Genomic DNA, 16,544 nt, shown 5'->3' with positions numbered 1-16,544 from the left:
ATAATTGTTTTAATGGCAAGATAGCCGACTTCTTTGTACCACACCCAAATCAAAAATATTAGGCTATAATTTAAGACAATTTATAGCCTTGTTCTAAAAATCCATGAGTAAGAGAAAAATCTCTGACCCTTCATCTTGGCTTGTCTTTCCTTATAACAGGTAACATTTCTTGAAATTATATTACATACTTCATTGATTTACTTGTTCATTTTGATTCTCTCTCTCTTTTTTTTTTTCTTTTTTGGTAAAATCACATGACATATTGGGAATGCAAAGTGGTAGGCATTTTGGAAGACAGTTTGGCAGATTCTCACAGAATTAAAGATACTTTTAAATATGATTCAGAAATCACACTCCTTGATATTTATCAAAAGCATCGAAAACTCACAACACCATAACAACTCGTACATGGATATTTATAGCAGCTTTATTCACAATGCCAAAACCTAGAAGCGACCTTCCTTTGGTAGATTAGTCTATAAATAAGCTGTAATAATCCAGACAGTGGAATATTTGCACTAAATGAGCTATCAAGCTGTGAAAAGACACAAAGGAAACATAAGCACATATTCCTAAATGAAAGAAGCTGGTCAGAAAAGGCTACCTACTATGTCATTCCAACTCTATGGCATTCTGGAAAAGGCAAAATTCTGGATACAGTGAAAAGATGAGTGGTTGCCGGGAGTTAGAGAGGAGGGCAGGGATGAAGAGGGGGAGCACAGAAAGTCATTAAGCATGGAAGTGCTCTGCATGATACTGTCATGATGGATACACCTCGTTATACATGCGTCCAAACCCCCAAAGTGTACAACACCGAGAGTGACCCCTAATGTAAACTATGAACTTTGAGAGACAAAGCTGTAGGTGCATTAGCTGTACAAAGGTAATTGCTCTGGTGGGGAGAGCGTGGAATCGGGAGTACGTAGGAGATCTCAATATCATCCCCTAGTTTTGCTGTGAAATTAAAACTGCTCTGGGCAGCCCAGGTGGCTCAGCGGTTTAGTGCCACCTTCAGCCTAGGGTGTGATCCTGGGGCCCCAGGATCAAGTCCTGCGTCGGGCTCCCTGCATGGAGAAAAATAAAAATAAAAATAAAATAAATAAATAAATAAATAAATAAATAAATAAATAAATAAATAAAACAAAAACAAAAAAACTAAAACTGCTCTGAAAAATAAAGACTGTGAAAACACACACACACACACACACGTCATGTAATCTGCCTTCTTAACCAATTTTAAGTGCACAGTGCTGTATTATTAACTATATGCACATTTTTTTAAATATATAAGGATTGGAGCATTATCTTTTTTCAGCATTATATCCTCTGTATCTTTCCTGAAACATCATAGGAACTTGATAAATATTTGTTGAGTGAATAGTAAATATTTCTTTTTTTAAAAAATAATAAATATTTCTTAAGTAGATTATATTTATATGCATTATATGGGAGGGGCCATTGTCCATAACTCATAAGAATGAAAGTCTCAGAAATGTGAGGAACTATTCCTGAAATCAAACCTGTACTGATTTTGATGATCACAGAGAATCAGAAACCTCTTATTGATGAGAAATCACTAACACTTGCTATCCCTAGTCTTTTATACATGGGGCTGGAAGGCAAGATATTGTCCTTTGATTCCTGACTGAAAGCGTGAAAGATAGAAACCAGCAAGGAAAGAAGAAAGAGAGGAAGGGAGGGAGGGGGGAGGAAGGAAGCATGAGAGAAATACTTCACTTGAGCTTGTTAACAAGTGAAATTTCCATCAGCATCTCAAACTTACTCTGTTGCCTTGGAGAAGCCACAGCTTCCTGAGGGTTATTGGTAAAATAAGTGGTTTGGATGAATTGATCCCCGCGATTCCCTAAATTATGGCTTCAGGATTTCAAAGTTTATAAATTCTTAGTCTGTAGAAGCAACACAAACCTGTGCACTAATAATGTTGAACTATTAAAGTCAAGATAAATTCCAAGAGGATGGCTCTTAATATTTCTAGCAAATACCTAAGTGACTGTAAATTGTCTTTTGGTTGCTTAGAGCTTCTTGGAATATTCTAGGAATGTCTTTAAAAAGTTGAACGTCAAACTAAGCTGTTCTCTAGTATGTGTCATAAATAAGTGCAACATGCATAGTTACCAGGTGATCCACCAAGATCATTTTTAAAAGGTTTCCTCATTCAGCCTACATTTAGGGTGGTAAAATGTTAACTTTAACAAAAGCTGTTTAAAAAACATTACCTTAGAGTTTATTTCTAGTGAGTGTGCAAATTCACGGAATGTTGGAAATATTTGGCGATACTTAGGCTATTATAAGGCATTTTCCCCTTCAGACACACAGAAAACATGACTCCTTAGAAGCACAACTGTAGGTGTCATGGGTAATGAGAAAGTTGGCAGAGTTGAAATAGAGGCCTAAAAAATACACCAGCTTCAAATCACATCTTAGACACCATTCCTGTTACTTAAAAATGTTGTTATCGTTTAAGTAGAAATACCGTGTTCATCCCACAGTTGTTATGAGGGTCAGATGAGAGAATAGTAATGAGAACAACTACCTTTGTACCCCTCCTGGTTCTCCTTAAAAATGTTACCTATAATATAAGGCTGTCCACAAACCAAATATGGTACAGTCTTTGATCAGCTTTTACGTGGAAAATACATGTAGTAGGCTGGAGCATGACCCAAAGATAGTAGGTCCTACTCCCTGAAAATTGTACATGTTACCTTATAAAGAAAGAGTCTTTACATATGTGCCTAAGTTAAGGTGAGCTTATGCTGATTTATTCTGGTGGAACCACAAGTGTCCTTATTTGACACATAGAGGAGGAGTCTGTGTGAAGACAAAGTAGTGAGAGCTTTGAATGTGCTGGCCTTGGAGATGGGAAAGACGCAACCCAACAGTACGTCCGTGAGTGCCAGCAGCCGTGAGGGACGGGAAGGGGCTAGGAACACACCCACCCGTATGGCCTCTGGAAGTAGCTGAAGTCTGTAGACACCATAATTTTGGCCTGTTGACTTTTTTGGTGGGAGAGGGGTGATATCTTTTATTTTTTATTTTTTTTTCATTTTTTTAAAATTTATTTATGATAGTCACACAGAGAGAGAGAGAGGCAGAGACATAGGCAGAGGGAGAAGCAGGCTCCATGCACCAGGAGCCCAACGTGGGATTCGATCCCGGGTCTCCAGGATCACGCCCTGGGCCAAAGGCAGGCGCTAACCCGCTGCACCACCCAGGGATCCCCTATTTTTTTTCATTTTTAAATACAAGTGTAATGACAGTGTCCTATTACTTCCAGGCATACAGTAATAATGCAATAATTTTATAACATTTCTCAGTGCTCATCGAGATTATAGTACTCTTAATCCCCTTAATCCATTTCACCCACCCACCCTCACCTCCCTCTGGCAACTACTAGTTTGTTCTCTGCATTTAAGAGTCTTTGTCTCTTTTGTTTGTTTTGTTTCAAATTCCACATATGAGTGAAATCGTATGATATTCATCTTTCTCTATCCAACTTATTTCATTTAGCATCATATCCTCTAGGTCCATCCATGTTGTTACAAATGGCAAGATTCCGTTCTTTTTTTATGACTGAATAAGATTCTATTGTGGATATACCACATCTCCTTCATCCATTCACCTGTAGATGGACACTTGAGTTGCTTCCTTATCTTGTCAGCCTGTTGACTTCTGACTTTTGGCTTCCAGAACTGTTAGGTAATGAGTTTCTCTTGTTTTAATCCACTAAATTTGTTTTAATCCACTAAATTTGTGGTAATTTATTACAATGGCCTCAGGAAACTAATACAGTAGAGATTGGTATCCAGGTTATCATTAACAATAACTACTTAAGTGTGTTATGGCAGCTACTGTTCCCGGGATTAATTTTGAAACTGAACTGAAAGTTTGGCAAGAGTTCCATTCGTCCATGTAAATGCAATTTATACATGATGGCAAGATACCCATCTGCTTCATCTTAAACCATAATTTATACATGTCTCTTGTGTTCCGAGCGCTGCAGCAGGGCAGAAATAAGATTGAAATGCTTTCCAAGCTTTGTTGCAAATCTTAGTCTTATGTGGGAAAGACCTCTCAAAAGACATCGTATTATGTCATAGCACTATAACAGATACTAGGGACCAAGCATTTTACTTATTCGCCTTGTACAAAACATATTAAACAGGACATCTGCTAGCCCTGGGGTGGATCTGTGTCGATGACGATGATGATGACAACTCACCTTTCCTAGTATTTACTGTGTATACAGGACCAGCCAGGGCCAGTCTGCGTAGTACCATATTAAGAGCTTTACATGCAAAAAAAAAAAAAAGGAGCTTTACATGCATTATCCCACTCAATCTATGCACCCGGTTTGTTGTTTTGTTTTGTTTAAAGACCTCTGGTTCACAGACCTGGATCAGTCAAGATCCGTGGTTCTGTGGTTCCTAGAACACCTTTATCATGTGACACTGTTTCTGCACAGACCCTTAAGAAAATAATGTTTTAATAAATACTGGTAAAGACACCAACCAATGTGTGAGCTAAACCTTTTCAAGTCCCGTTCAGCACCACCATCCATAGTTTTCACATGAATGAATTAAGGGATGGGGAGGTAAAAGTTACAGTCCGTTGTGGAGTTGGGGTTTGAAACCAGACTGACAGGAGAGCTAGGACTTCCCACTCTTTTTTTTTTTTTTTTCCTTAGGATTTTATTTATTTATTCATGAGAGACACAGAGAGATGCAGAGGGAAGGCAGAGGGAGAAGCAGGCTCCATGCAGGGAGCCCGATGCGGGACTCGATCCTGGGACCCCAGGATCACAGGCTGAACCGAAGGCAGGTGCTTAACTGCTGAGCCACCCGGGCGTCCCCACTTTCCACTCTTAACTAGAGTTTATACTGTGAATTCAAGTTACTGTGTTCAATCTTTTATCATTTTCGCACTAAGCCTAACTGAAGTTTGAAAATCGATCTACTTCTTTTAAATGTAATTTCGACCATCAACCAAAACACTTCACCTTTTTTGCCCTTTCTGGGCTTTTTTCCCTCCTCCCCACTTCTGTGAATGGTTTATTCACTTTAATAATAGTGAAAATCATAGATTGTTTCAACCTCCTGGAGACTTAGTGAGACTTAGTGGATTATTAGTGCAGAGAAACTTTTTTGTACTCTGCACTGAAATAGAAATACTAACATTGTTGGGATCGATGGAACCTACCATATTTGGCCTCTCAAAACAATAATGGGTCCTTTTCCACCGTATGTCTGAATGTTGCGGAAGGCAACACTAGACAGAGTGATGTTGTCCATCATTCACTAAGGCCTTTGTTCCAAGAATGTGTATAGCCCCAGGCAAGAGAAACTTCCGTTTCCATTATCATTTTCCATTTTCTCTAAAAGAAAAATAGATTTCTTAAATATCATGGTACATATTAATAACCCAAAACTTATATTAGGAAATTATGAGTGAGTTGCTACTTCATAGAAACGTTTTTATACATTTAAGAACCTTCTAAAACCATGTATTATATCCTATCTAAATGTGGCATTTCACATTGACTTATAATCTCTTCTTTACCCAAAACATTTTTTTTTTGAAACTGTCTTTCTCAATACCTCTAAAACTTTAAGATATATGAAAACAACTGGGGATCTTGTACAAAATGCAGATTCTGCTTAAGAGCGGGTCCTATATTCTGCATTTCTAACAAGTTCCCAAGTGATGCCAGTCCCACCAGTGCACAGTCCACAGTTTGAACAGGAAGTCTCTCAACACGTGGTTCTAGAATGCTGCTTGGTAGGCAGCTGCTGGCTGGCTCCTAAGGACCATTTGGAGAAAAAAAAAATTATTATTATTTTTTAAAAGGACCATTTGGAGAGCTTCTTTAGTCTAGGGACTCCTGAGTAAGGTTTAGAGGTTTATTATCAGTGCTTGTGACTTGAGGCTTGGCCATCTGCACTTCAGTGTAGACAGGAGGGACTCTGTTGTTTAAATGCAGAGTCCTCAGAAATGTCAGGGGATGTGTCCACCTGTAACTCTAAAGGGCCGAGAAGGGGACTCTTGAAGAGTGGCCATTGTGGCACTACCAGTATGGTCCGAGGGGAGCCGTAGTGAGGATTTTCCATAGTCTGCCTTGGGTCTCGGGTATTCGTATTGGCCAAGGAAGAGCAGGACAACTGATTGAATGGTCTGCTAGCCACTATAAGCAAGAGATAGTTCCGCAACACTAGATTCAGGTGCACCTTTAGAATCGAATGCCAGAGAGCCAAAGCAATCAACGGACTTTGGGATATTATAATAAGGATTTAAATAATTTTATAGTCACAGAAAATGAGGCATCTGGAATGTTAAGAAATAGGACCCAGATTTGGATCATTAACCATTGCCGTACCTCGCATTTTGCACTTGTAATTGCACTTGTTGGTGGCAAGCAAGCCCATTTATATACACGATCTCACTTTGCACGAACCGGAAGTCAAGCAGGACACATTCTGCAGTGGAAGAGAGATAAGGAAAATGAAATCCTCGAGACTGTTCAAGTTGCTTAGTTTCATAGAGCTCGGGAAGAGTAGAGGAGGAACTAGGCTCTCCACTTTTCCCCCTCTCCTTTTAAGATGCTTTTCTCAACTCTACCTACCGTTTTTCCACCCCCATGACTATCAACTCTGAAATAAATGTGAAACTAACCACCTAAATAACTGGCTCTTTGAACAGGCCCTGCATACCACGTGCAGGTTTGCATGGTCTAAGCTCACTATTCTTGCCACAGCTGTGAGAAAATAAACCTCTTGTATTCATAACGCTATTTCTGTTGGGTCAGATGCTACACCTCTCATATTCCCATGGATTTCTTATTTTCTAGATGAGATTATACCTCCTTTGACGTAATAGAGAACAGCTATCCCGGGTTTTCAATGAAATTATACTTGCCCGATTTTTTTTTTTCTAAATAAGACTAATAGAATTTTATAACTTTTCTTGTAACTCAAACTTAACTTATATATAAATTTGCTAGATAAATATATATATATATATATATTAATATTTTGATTTTTAAGAGGTAAACAGAAAGGAGTTGAGAATTTTCGGTTATCAGCTGATAGGTATTTGCAAATAAGTTTTTATTTTTTATTTATTTATTTATTTATTTATTTATTGCAAATAAGTTTTTAATATTCTTCAGGTTTGATGAATAATAAATACTTGGAAGTATTAATGGTATATCTATAGAAGTGTCTGACATTTCATTAGGAAGCTTAATGACTAAGCTAGTAATGGATTTTTGTATTATTTTACCACGTAAAAAGGAAAAAAAAAAGAATTGGCCCTTTCTTGTGCTGTAAAATAGTTTGATATTTGGTTACTGGAAGGCAGTTTGCTTAGAAGTTTTATTTCTTAAGTTGTGTATCTCCAACTAGATTTTGCAAACAATCTCTCAAAATTTCATACATTTCACACAGTTTTTAGATCGCAGAACACATAAGTTATGTACTCTTTAGGTAAATACACTACTTACCTGTGGTCTGTCACTACTGCCTCCCTTGGTCACCAGGAGAATTTAAAATCATGGTGGAAACAGCCATGTATCTGTCAATGTCCCTTCTCCCAGTCTTGTATTTGGTCATACAAGTGAGTTTTAGCAGGAAATTTATACCTACTTAGCTGGGACTCCCATTTACTCGCCTCCCAGCATCTGTTGCAGTTAGGACCAGGTTACCATCTTCTGGACAGTGGAACTGAACAGAACTGAGTCCCTGGCTATATAAAAAAGAGAAAATTGTAGTTGTTCTTTTAGATACTTTTTTTTTTTCCATGTATACTTTATTTGACTAAATGTTAAGTTCTTGTTCAGTCTAGAAACTCTTTATGAAACATATAAACGTTCTTAGTGTTCCATATCCTATTTGAGAGGAATTTTCCTTTTTTTTTTTTCACAAATAAGGCAAAGTATCATCATCATAACTGTATATCTGTCCTTCAGCTTTTGTAGAAAACTTTCCTTCATCCCTGTAGACTTTGTCAGAGCTAGCTTAACGCTCCCTTCTCTGCTCTGGCCCTGCCCTACATTTCTCATATCTTAAAAGTTCTCACAGTGCGTTGCACTTGTCTGTGGCAGGGTGGGACAAGAACCTATTTATTCACTCTTTACCCCCACGCTCTTTCTAATGCAGCACATGATACATGGTTAAGTTCTTAATAAGTAACTAAAGAGTACCTTACCTGAGTCCTTTAGGTGTACACCCATCTTTTGGGGGGAGAGGGGTGATTATTTTTCTTTTTTCAGGATCAACATTCTGGGAAATGGAAAATGAAACCCATTTTGCTTCTTAAACTATTTTGGGATATTTATGGACCCCGGTGCTATCTGTGCAGCTCCGAGGCTTCCCTTATGTCAGATCATTAAATGCACCCCTCGACACAGACCCTGAGACTGTTAGTGAATCACTTCATGCTCAATGTCCTCTCAATCAGCAGAACAGTGCATGGCACAATGTGCATGTAAGCTGACACAGAACTTTCTTCTCCCAACGATGTCAGAGGCAAGTTTTTCTAAGATAGCTAAATCCCCTTAGTTGGGTAGAAAATCCATCTTGTTTGAATTACACTTTTCTTTTTTGATCTGACAAGTTTAGAATCCTTATCTTTTTAACCGTCATTCATGTTGAAAATATCTACCAACATGTCTTACTTATTAATTAAGAATCTTTGAAGATTTCCATGGGAAACAATGCTGACTAAAACAAATTTTCAGGATACATTTGCATCAGTGTATTTACTTAGTGGTGTTCATTCCATTAGATTTTTTTTTTTTTAATAGACATCCTCTTCTTTTTTCTTTGGAAGTTGCTCATTGGTCATGCCACAAAACGGAAAACAACCTGTTTCCTTTCAAAAGCAAGCTGAGTGCATGGTCTGGCAATAAAGAATCAGAATCTCCATTCTGTCAGTATTATCCCAAGAAGTCTCCTTCTCTAAAGCCGTGGGGTCAAACACTGGGGATTTATGGAATTCCTATTAATTCAAAGAGTGTCTAAGTCCTCCACTTAGACAGGACAATAGTGAATTGGTAGCTATGTAGAAGCAGTTCTTGTATTATATGCTCCGCACTGTAGAAAGGTAGAATCAGGGATGCCTGGGGGGCTCGGCGGTGGGGTGTCTGCCTTCAGCTCAGGGCATTAACCCAGGGTCCTGGGATCGAGTTCCACATCAGGATCCCTACAGGGAGCCTGCTTCTCCCTCTACCTGTGTCTCTGCCTCTCTCTGTGGCAGAGAATGAATAAATAATCTTTAAAAATAAAAGGTAGAATCTGCACAAAAGGTCAGTTTTGCGTGACTCTTATCTTTTAACACATTACCATTTTTGCTCCACGTATGGGTTAGGCATTAGTGCATGTGCAAAAGTAAACACATACACATACATCTACACATCTACATAAAAGTACTAGATATTAGTACTAGATAAAAGGCCGATGTCAAGTGAATTGACATCAGCCTTTCGGGAAACTGGGTGAATTTGATCCAAATATGAATTTCACAGCTTTGTGAAAGTGGGGAACCCATTGCAAAGGCCTGCAGGTTCCACGCCCCACAAATAAGTTCCTCCCCGCAGTCGGATGCTTTTGAAGTCAAACCTTCTTTGAAAGGCAGCCCTTGATGACCTTTCAGAGCCCGCCCACGTTAATTGATTGACTTCCTCATCTGTTCCCCTCCCGGGAGGCATGTGTCTCTCTATTGTGGCTTTCCTCACCTTGCTGGTTAGTTCCTGTCACCCTGGCGCTTACATGCCGCCCTCTGGGGGACTGCTACTCGCTCAGTTCAAGGGCAGGAAGCGAGGGAGAGAGGAAGGAGGAGTTAACCGTATGTTGGGTAGGTGGATTGATGGCCAATGATGCATTAAAAAGGGACGCCAGCTTTGACCGTGTCAACACGTGCTTTATTAAATAAAGGGTGGGCCTTGCTGGGACATGTTTCACTGAGTAATTTAAGTAGTCTGTGACCTGTGAAGACGTTGTTATTCACTTGGAAGTATTAATGGTATATCTATAGAAGTGTCTGACATTTCATTAGGAAGCTTAATGAGCTTTTCAAGGGGACCTTTGTGGTCAATTCCGTCCTAACATGTTATTATAATACGATCAGAATGAAGAAGAAAAACTCAGTTAAGGTAAACACATGATTATGACTGGCAATGAAAATATTGCTCTGATTCTACCCACGTGATCTTTTACACACCGGTGAAGCCAGAGGAAGTCTCAGGCCACATCTTGCCCCCACCGGTGACCTTTGACAGGTGAAAGGCCGTAAGCTTTAAAAGGACCAGGCTGATTCCTCGTACGGCTGCTTTGTTTCTATTTGGCACTAGTTAGGACTCACAGAACTAGAACTTCTGGCCACCTTTCTCCAAGTGCAGTTATTTGAGCATGTGCTCCCTTCCATGCTTTAGTTACTTTAGTGCTTCAGGTAGCATCAAGGCAGGTGGCGGGACTGAGCACACCATTGTATTCACTTATGTTTGCTTGGTAGGACCATTTGCCCCTCACTGGCAACTTGGTAAATAATTATGTTTTTTATTCAAGCCCTTACAAAGCCCTCAGGGTTGTGAAGAGATCGTAATGTGTCTCTTAGGGCAACCTAAAAAATAAGTAGCATATTACGAATTTCATGATTTTAATTTCATTATATATGTGAGTTTATATGCATAAATCTTTAAAATGTATTCAATATATATTTATATATAAGAGACTTTATGCTGAGATTTTAGAATTTATTTTAGAGGGGGAGAAGAGCATGAGTGGGGGCAGGGGCAGAGGGAGAACGAGAGACTTTCAAGCAGACTCCCCTCTAAGAGCAGAGCTCGAGGTGAGGCTCAGTCTCACCACCGTGAGATCATGACCTGAGCTGAAACCAAGAGTTGGACACTTAAGCCCACTGAGCAACCCAAACACCCCTATATAAGACATTTTAAAGGGTTAATGTATTTTCCAAATATAACTGCATGCATGCATGTTCAATATAGAAAAAAAAGGAATAAAGAAAATAAGAAAAATATGGATTTTTTTGTTTGTTTCTACTATGGAAAGAATAAGTTAGAATATGTGAGTGTATCTAATAAATATAGTCCTGATTCCTCTATAAATGGGATATATTATTATGTTTTTCTTTCCAGCTGGCATTTATACAGATTTTCTCATGGTCCTAAAAATTTCTGGTAAACTTCAAAGAAATGGCTGCTTATTTATAACATCTGTCCCTCTCCTAAAGAAATTATCTGCCAGTCTAATTATCTGTCTACCTAATGATCTATTTAGATAATAATTTAATGATTAGAAGTCTATCCTTGACTAGATTACATATTCACCTACATTTTCTTCTAGATGTCGTCATGAACAAATTTCCAATAAGGAAACTCTATATTAATAAGTAGAAAAATGCTATTTATACAGTCTTTAATAGGATCTGTACACTTGGAAAATGATTGTCACTGAAACTTAGAAGGATTGAGGATTTTTTTTAAATCATATTTAGCCTCAATTAATAAACATAATTGAAGAATGAGTCGGTTAATTAAATGTTCCTGCTAACTCAAGTTACTCCTTGATCCCGTGTAATGATTTTAAAAAGGCCTTAGTATTTCCATATCTATAATTGGGCATCCTTCTGAAACTTCAGCCAATTAAGTTCTTATAAAATTAAGCTCCTCTGACTATTTTGTGTCTTCCAGAGCCTCAAGCTCAGAATGTCAGTTGTGTTTATCCATGACTCCAAAAAATTGAATTGAGTGTACACTGGTTATAAATCCAGCAATTTCGGCAGGCTTAATTCCTTCTTCCTTCAACTATAAAATAGAGATAAACATAGTATCTACGTCATAGGCTTATTATGAAAACTTCAGTATATGGAAAGTACTGGGAACAATCACTGGCTTATAGTCAGCCTCTCAATATTGGCTTTAATCCCTATAATTATTATTATCATTGGGATTTAATGTTAAAATATATAAAATTGCATATTGTCAAGTGATTTTTCATTTACATCTATTAAAAATATCAGTGTGAGCAGTGATAGTACAGTGGAGAAAGCACTCAGTTGAGGTTTCTAATTGGTTTGTTTTTGGTCACTCACAGTTTTTTCATGGGTCTCTAACACCCACCACAAGATCCTTTGTTTTCATTTTTTTTTTTTTCTTCAGAAGATCCTTCTTTCTCTCCCATTTATTTTCTGTGCAGTATGTTAAAAGTAGATGGGAAGTCAGGTTCATAGTCAGTACTTGTCCTTACAGCTAACAAAACTAGGTTCTCTGTGCGACACACTTGCCCGGGTGGACTTAGGGTGTTCACAGAATCAGTATTACCAAAAACGTGTTGCTCCCTGTGTGCAAAGCCCTGATCCCTGCAAGAAATGGTGACTGGGACACCACCTGAGTGGAATAAAATGACCCAGATTTAGTCATGAATTCTCCTTGCTAAATGCTATTTCTAATAATTACATAGGAACCTCAAAGTCAAGAGAAGATCACTAAGACTGGACAGAGAGTTCTGGAAGTTTGATTATGTTTTCACAGCCATTTAGAGCACCGCAGCATGCAAAAGTCTAAGTAAAAATAGGATGAAAAGCAGGAATTAAACTTATGTTTGGAATGTCCCTAGCTCCATCTCTAATTTTATTTTCCACTTCAACTCTGAATCTTCGGAAAAGTGTCTGTCTCTAATAGATTGTATCACACATATGTATTTTACCAAATAAATATTTATAGATACCAATATATGCATGCATACATATGTGTGAAACTTGGATCGCCAACTTGATCTGAGTATGAAAACATGTTATTTTCCCAAATCCTGTTTCTTAACTCTATTATCAGATGTAAGACTGCATATTGTTAAAATTTCAATTTTGAAAGAGAGTTGCTATTGACATGTTCTCTTCATGACATGTCTTTTAGGGAATCATTTGTAGAACACCTTGGCCATTCCCCTCTTTGACACTCTGATAAACAACAAAATAGGGGTCTTTTAAGGCTAAGTACCAAGACATAGTATTTATTTTACTATCAGTGTGCTCTTATTTCTTAGTTAATGAAAGATAATGGTACCCATTTGGGTTTTTTGATCGATATGTTAGTTTGGCCTTGATTGGCAAACATATACCCGTTGATCTCACAACCTTTTCGTTGTCTCCTAACCACCATGTTCTCGCATCTCTTCCTTTTCCATCCTACTTTGTACTACTCATTCTAATAATCACCCCCTTTGATGATCCCTCATGTCCCTCATGCCTCCCTTCTTTTGCCATACACAAATGACTAAATCCCAAATTTCATTAAATCTAAATCTCCTTATACCTACCCTAGTGCAGGGGACTGTGTCTAGTAAAAATCAAAAAAGCATGATGACTGATCTCATTTTGAACTTATGATCAATGATCTTAAGTGGACTCTTACTGCTAAGCAGTCCTGCATTCTTGTACATTGCACAGTCTATTAATTCTCCCCAAATGATACCTGTTGTGTACTTCCTTCTGTCTCCTCAAACTTTAAACTCCTCTTGCTCAACCCACTGTATTAGTTGATATCTCTGTGTGTTAGGTTTCTCCAGAAAAATACAACCAGTAGAAAGTGTGGTGTGTGTGTGTGTGTGTGTGTGTGTGAGAGAGAGAGAGAGAGAGAGAGAGAGAGAGAGATTTATATATATCATTTATATCAAAACATATCCATCTATATTGAGAGAGAGAGATCTATTTTAAGGAATTGGCTCACATGATGATAGAGGTTGAAAGTACAGAATCTGCAGGATAGATTGGCAGGCTTAAGACCCAAAGAAGAGCCAGTGTTTCAGGTCGGGTCTCAGGGCTGTTAGCTACAGAATTCCTTCTTGCTTGGAGTCAGTCTTTTGTCCTATCCTTCCTTCGACTGATTGGATGAGGCCCTCCCGCATTACAGAGCAACTTGCTTTACTCAAAGTCTACCAATTTAAATATAAATCTCATCCAAAACCACACTCACAGAAGTATCCAGAATAATGTTACATTGAATGTCTGGGTATTGCAGGCCAGTTAGGTTGACACATAAAACTAAATGTCGGGATCCCTGGGTGGCGCAGCGGTTTGGCGCCTGCCTTTGGCCCAGGGCGCGATCCTGGAGACCCGGGATCGAATCCCACATCGGGCTCCCGGTGCATGGAGCCTGCTTCTCCCTCTGCCTGTGTCTCTGCCTCTCTCTCTCTGTGACTATCAAAAAAAAAAAAAAAAACAAAACAAAACTAAATGTCATACCCTGCTGCTTCTTTCATCAAAAAAATAGAAGCTATCTATGCTGATTTGTTTATCTTCCCTGCCAGGTCTACTTTCTAGCTATTATTACACTTCTCTGTGTCCCCTAAATCTGTATGCTGTAGACTGTTTCAGTTTGTTATTTTGTCTTTTGGCTTCCCATTGGGCTTGGGAATACCTGGAAGCAGATGGAAGGAGGCTGGATAGTGAGGTCAGTACACTTGTATATTCTCTATACATGGTCAGCAAGAGCTGTTAGGATCTTCAACCAGAATCCATGGTTTCTGTTAAGGTATATCTCTCTATTTTAACTTTCTTCCATAGGATTTATATCTCCGCCCTTCCTACCCAAAGTAGTTATAGCTTCAGTCTCCTGTAGTACTTCTTCTGGTTCTCCTTCACACTTCCTACATCTTGAGGAATGGTCCATCAAACCTCCATAAATTGATGTTAATTTGATCGTCCAGTCTTTTCTGAAAGAAACCTGATTAATACATTTTTAAGAATGCTTTTACCTGCTCCCAGCACATCTAGAAATCTATCTACACTGTTACCCATCTACCTTGCCTTTACTGCTTATACTGAGTGAATTACCCATACTCTTAAGTCAGTCCCTACACTTGTGCATTGGATCTATACTCATACTCAAGAATATCTAATAATTATCCCTTCTCTCTTACGTATCATCAATTTCTCTATTTCATGAATACTATACTGCTGCATCACCCATCTTTGAAATGTCATGGCTTAACCCTGGATTGCCTTACTGTTGCTGCCTTATGTCTCTGCTCTTATCAAAACTCTTTGAAAGACTGCCTGTAATCTTAAATATATTTTCATCCATATATATTCACACTTGACCCCACTTCTATAAAGACAGCTCTTTCCTTTCAAGGTCCAGTAGTATTCTCCATACTGCTAAATTGGAATGTTAGTTCAAGTTCTCATGTTAAGTCATAGTATCTGTATTTGCAATATGTGATCACTCCCACATTCCTAAAATATTTGTTTCACTTGGGTTTCGTGACTCTATATCTCTGGGATATTTTCCTTTCTCATTGACCTTTCCTACTCATTCTTCTTTGATAACTATTTGACTTTTTAGATATTTCATTGTTGGGGTACAACTTCAGTCTTTAATCCTCTTTTCTTTTGCTTTTATTTTTATTTTTTTCTGAGAGAGAGAGAACATGTGCATGTGTGTGAGTATGGTTGGAGGGGTGGGGGAGGGAGATGGACAGAGAGAGATTTTTAAGGAGATTCTATGCTCAGTGCAGAGCCTGAGGCATGACTCCCTCTCATGACCTGCGATCATGACCTGAGCTGAAATCAAGAGTTGAGTACTTAACCAACTGAGCCAGCCCCTTTTCCACCTATTCTTTAAGTGGCCTTTTCCATGTCAAGTTTGTGAGTAGTGTTGAGGAATGTATACTTCTCATATTCATATTTTCTGCTGAGACCACTCCTTTGGATTTCAGGTACTTGTATCTAAATGCTTCCTCAACAACCCTATTTGTATGCATAGGGATGCATAACACAATGACACCTCAAACTTAAGAAGTCCAAAAGCAATTAATTCCTCTACTAACTTCCTCATTTGTGGAGTTGAGACAATTTGTGGTCATCTTTAATGTCTCCCTTTTTCTTGTACCCCTACATATAAAAATAAATAGTAGAGTTTTATCTTAGTGATTTTATGCTATATCTACCATTTTAAAATATTTTCAATATTGACTGAATAAGCAAGTTTAATTAAAATTAAATAAATCTGTCCTAAGTTTTTGACCACCACATTTTCAGGAATCATTTTCATTATAAATTTGCATTTAACTTTAAAGCTACACCTTTCTGTGGGATACGGTGGCATTTTCAGTGGACTTCTAGGTGGTTTCTATACAATATATATAAATTATATAACTGGTAAATAAATATATTTTAACAGTATTTATCATGATATGAGAAAAACTGCTTGAAATTCAGAGGCCAGTGTCAAATCTTTATCATAATCTGCTTCTCCATCAACTATTTATGATTATAAGTACAATTGATATGTGCTTAAATTTCCTCACTTTGAATAGTCTTTTGTCTTTTAATCGGTACTACTTCTATTGTAGTTTTTTTTTTTTTTTTTAATTTTTATTTATTCATGATAGGTACACAGTGAGAGAGAGAGAGGCAGAGACACAGGCAGAGGGAGAAGCAGGCTCCATGCACCGGGAGCCTGACGTGGGATTTGATCCCGGATCTCCAGGATTGCGCCCTGGGCCAAAGGCAGG

General features: G+C 38.2%; 1 protein-coding gene and 1 long non-coding RNA gene across 3 annotated transcripts in view; both read left to right on the top strand.

The window, feature by feature from the left end:
* LUZP2 (leucine zipper protein 2) overlaps nucleotides 1-16,544 on the top strand; it is a 458,806-nt gene that overhangs the window by 222,757 nt on the left and 219,505 nt on the right. The window lies entirely within an intron of this gene.
* Nucleotides 3,217-16,544, top strand: part of LOC140614653 (uncharacterized) — a 49,742-nt gene continuing 36,414 nt past the window's right edge. Inside the window, exon 1 of the long non-coding RNA XR_012015450.1 lies at nucleotides 3,217-3,717. This is a non-coding gene — a long non-coding RNA (uncharacterized lncRNA). The remainder of the gene's footprint in view (nucleotides 3,718-16,544) is intronic.

The sequence above is a fragment of the Canis lupus genome, chromosome 23 (genome assembly GCF_048164855.1).
Source record: "Canis lupus baileyi chromosome 23, mCanLup2.hap1, whole genome shotgun sequence".
Lineage (NCBI taxonomy): Eukaryota > Metazoa > Chordata > Mammalia > Carnivora > Canidae > Canis > Canis lupus.
The sequence above is the reverse complement of the archived record's forward strand: the minus strand, read 5'-3'. Positions and strand labels throughout refer to the sequence as shown.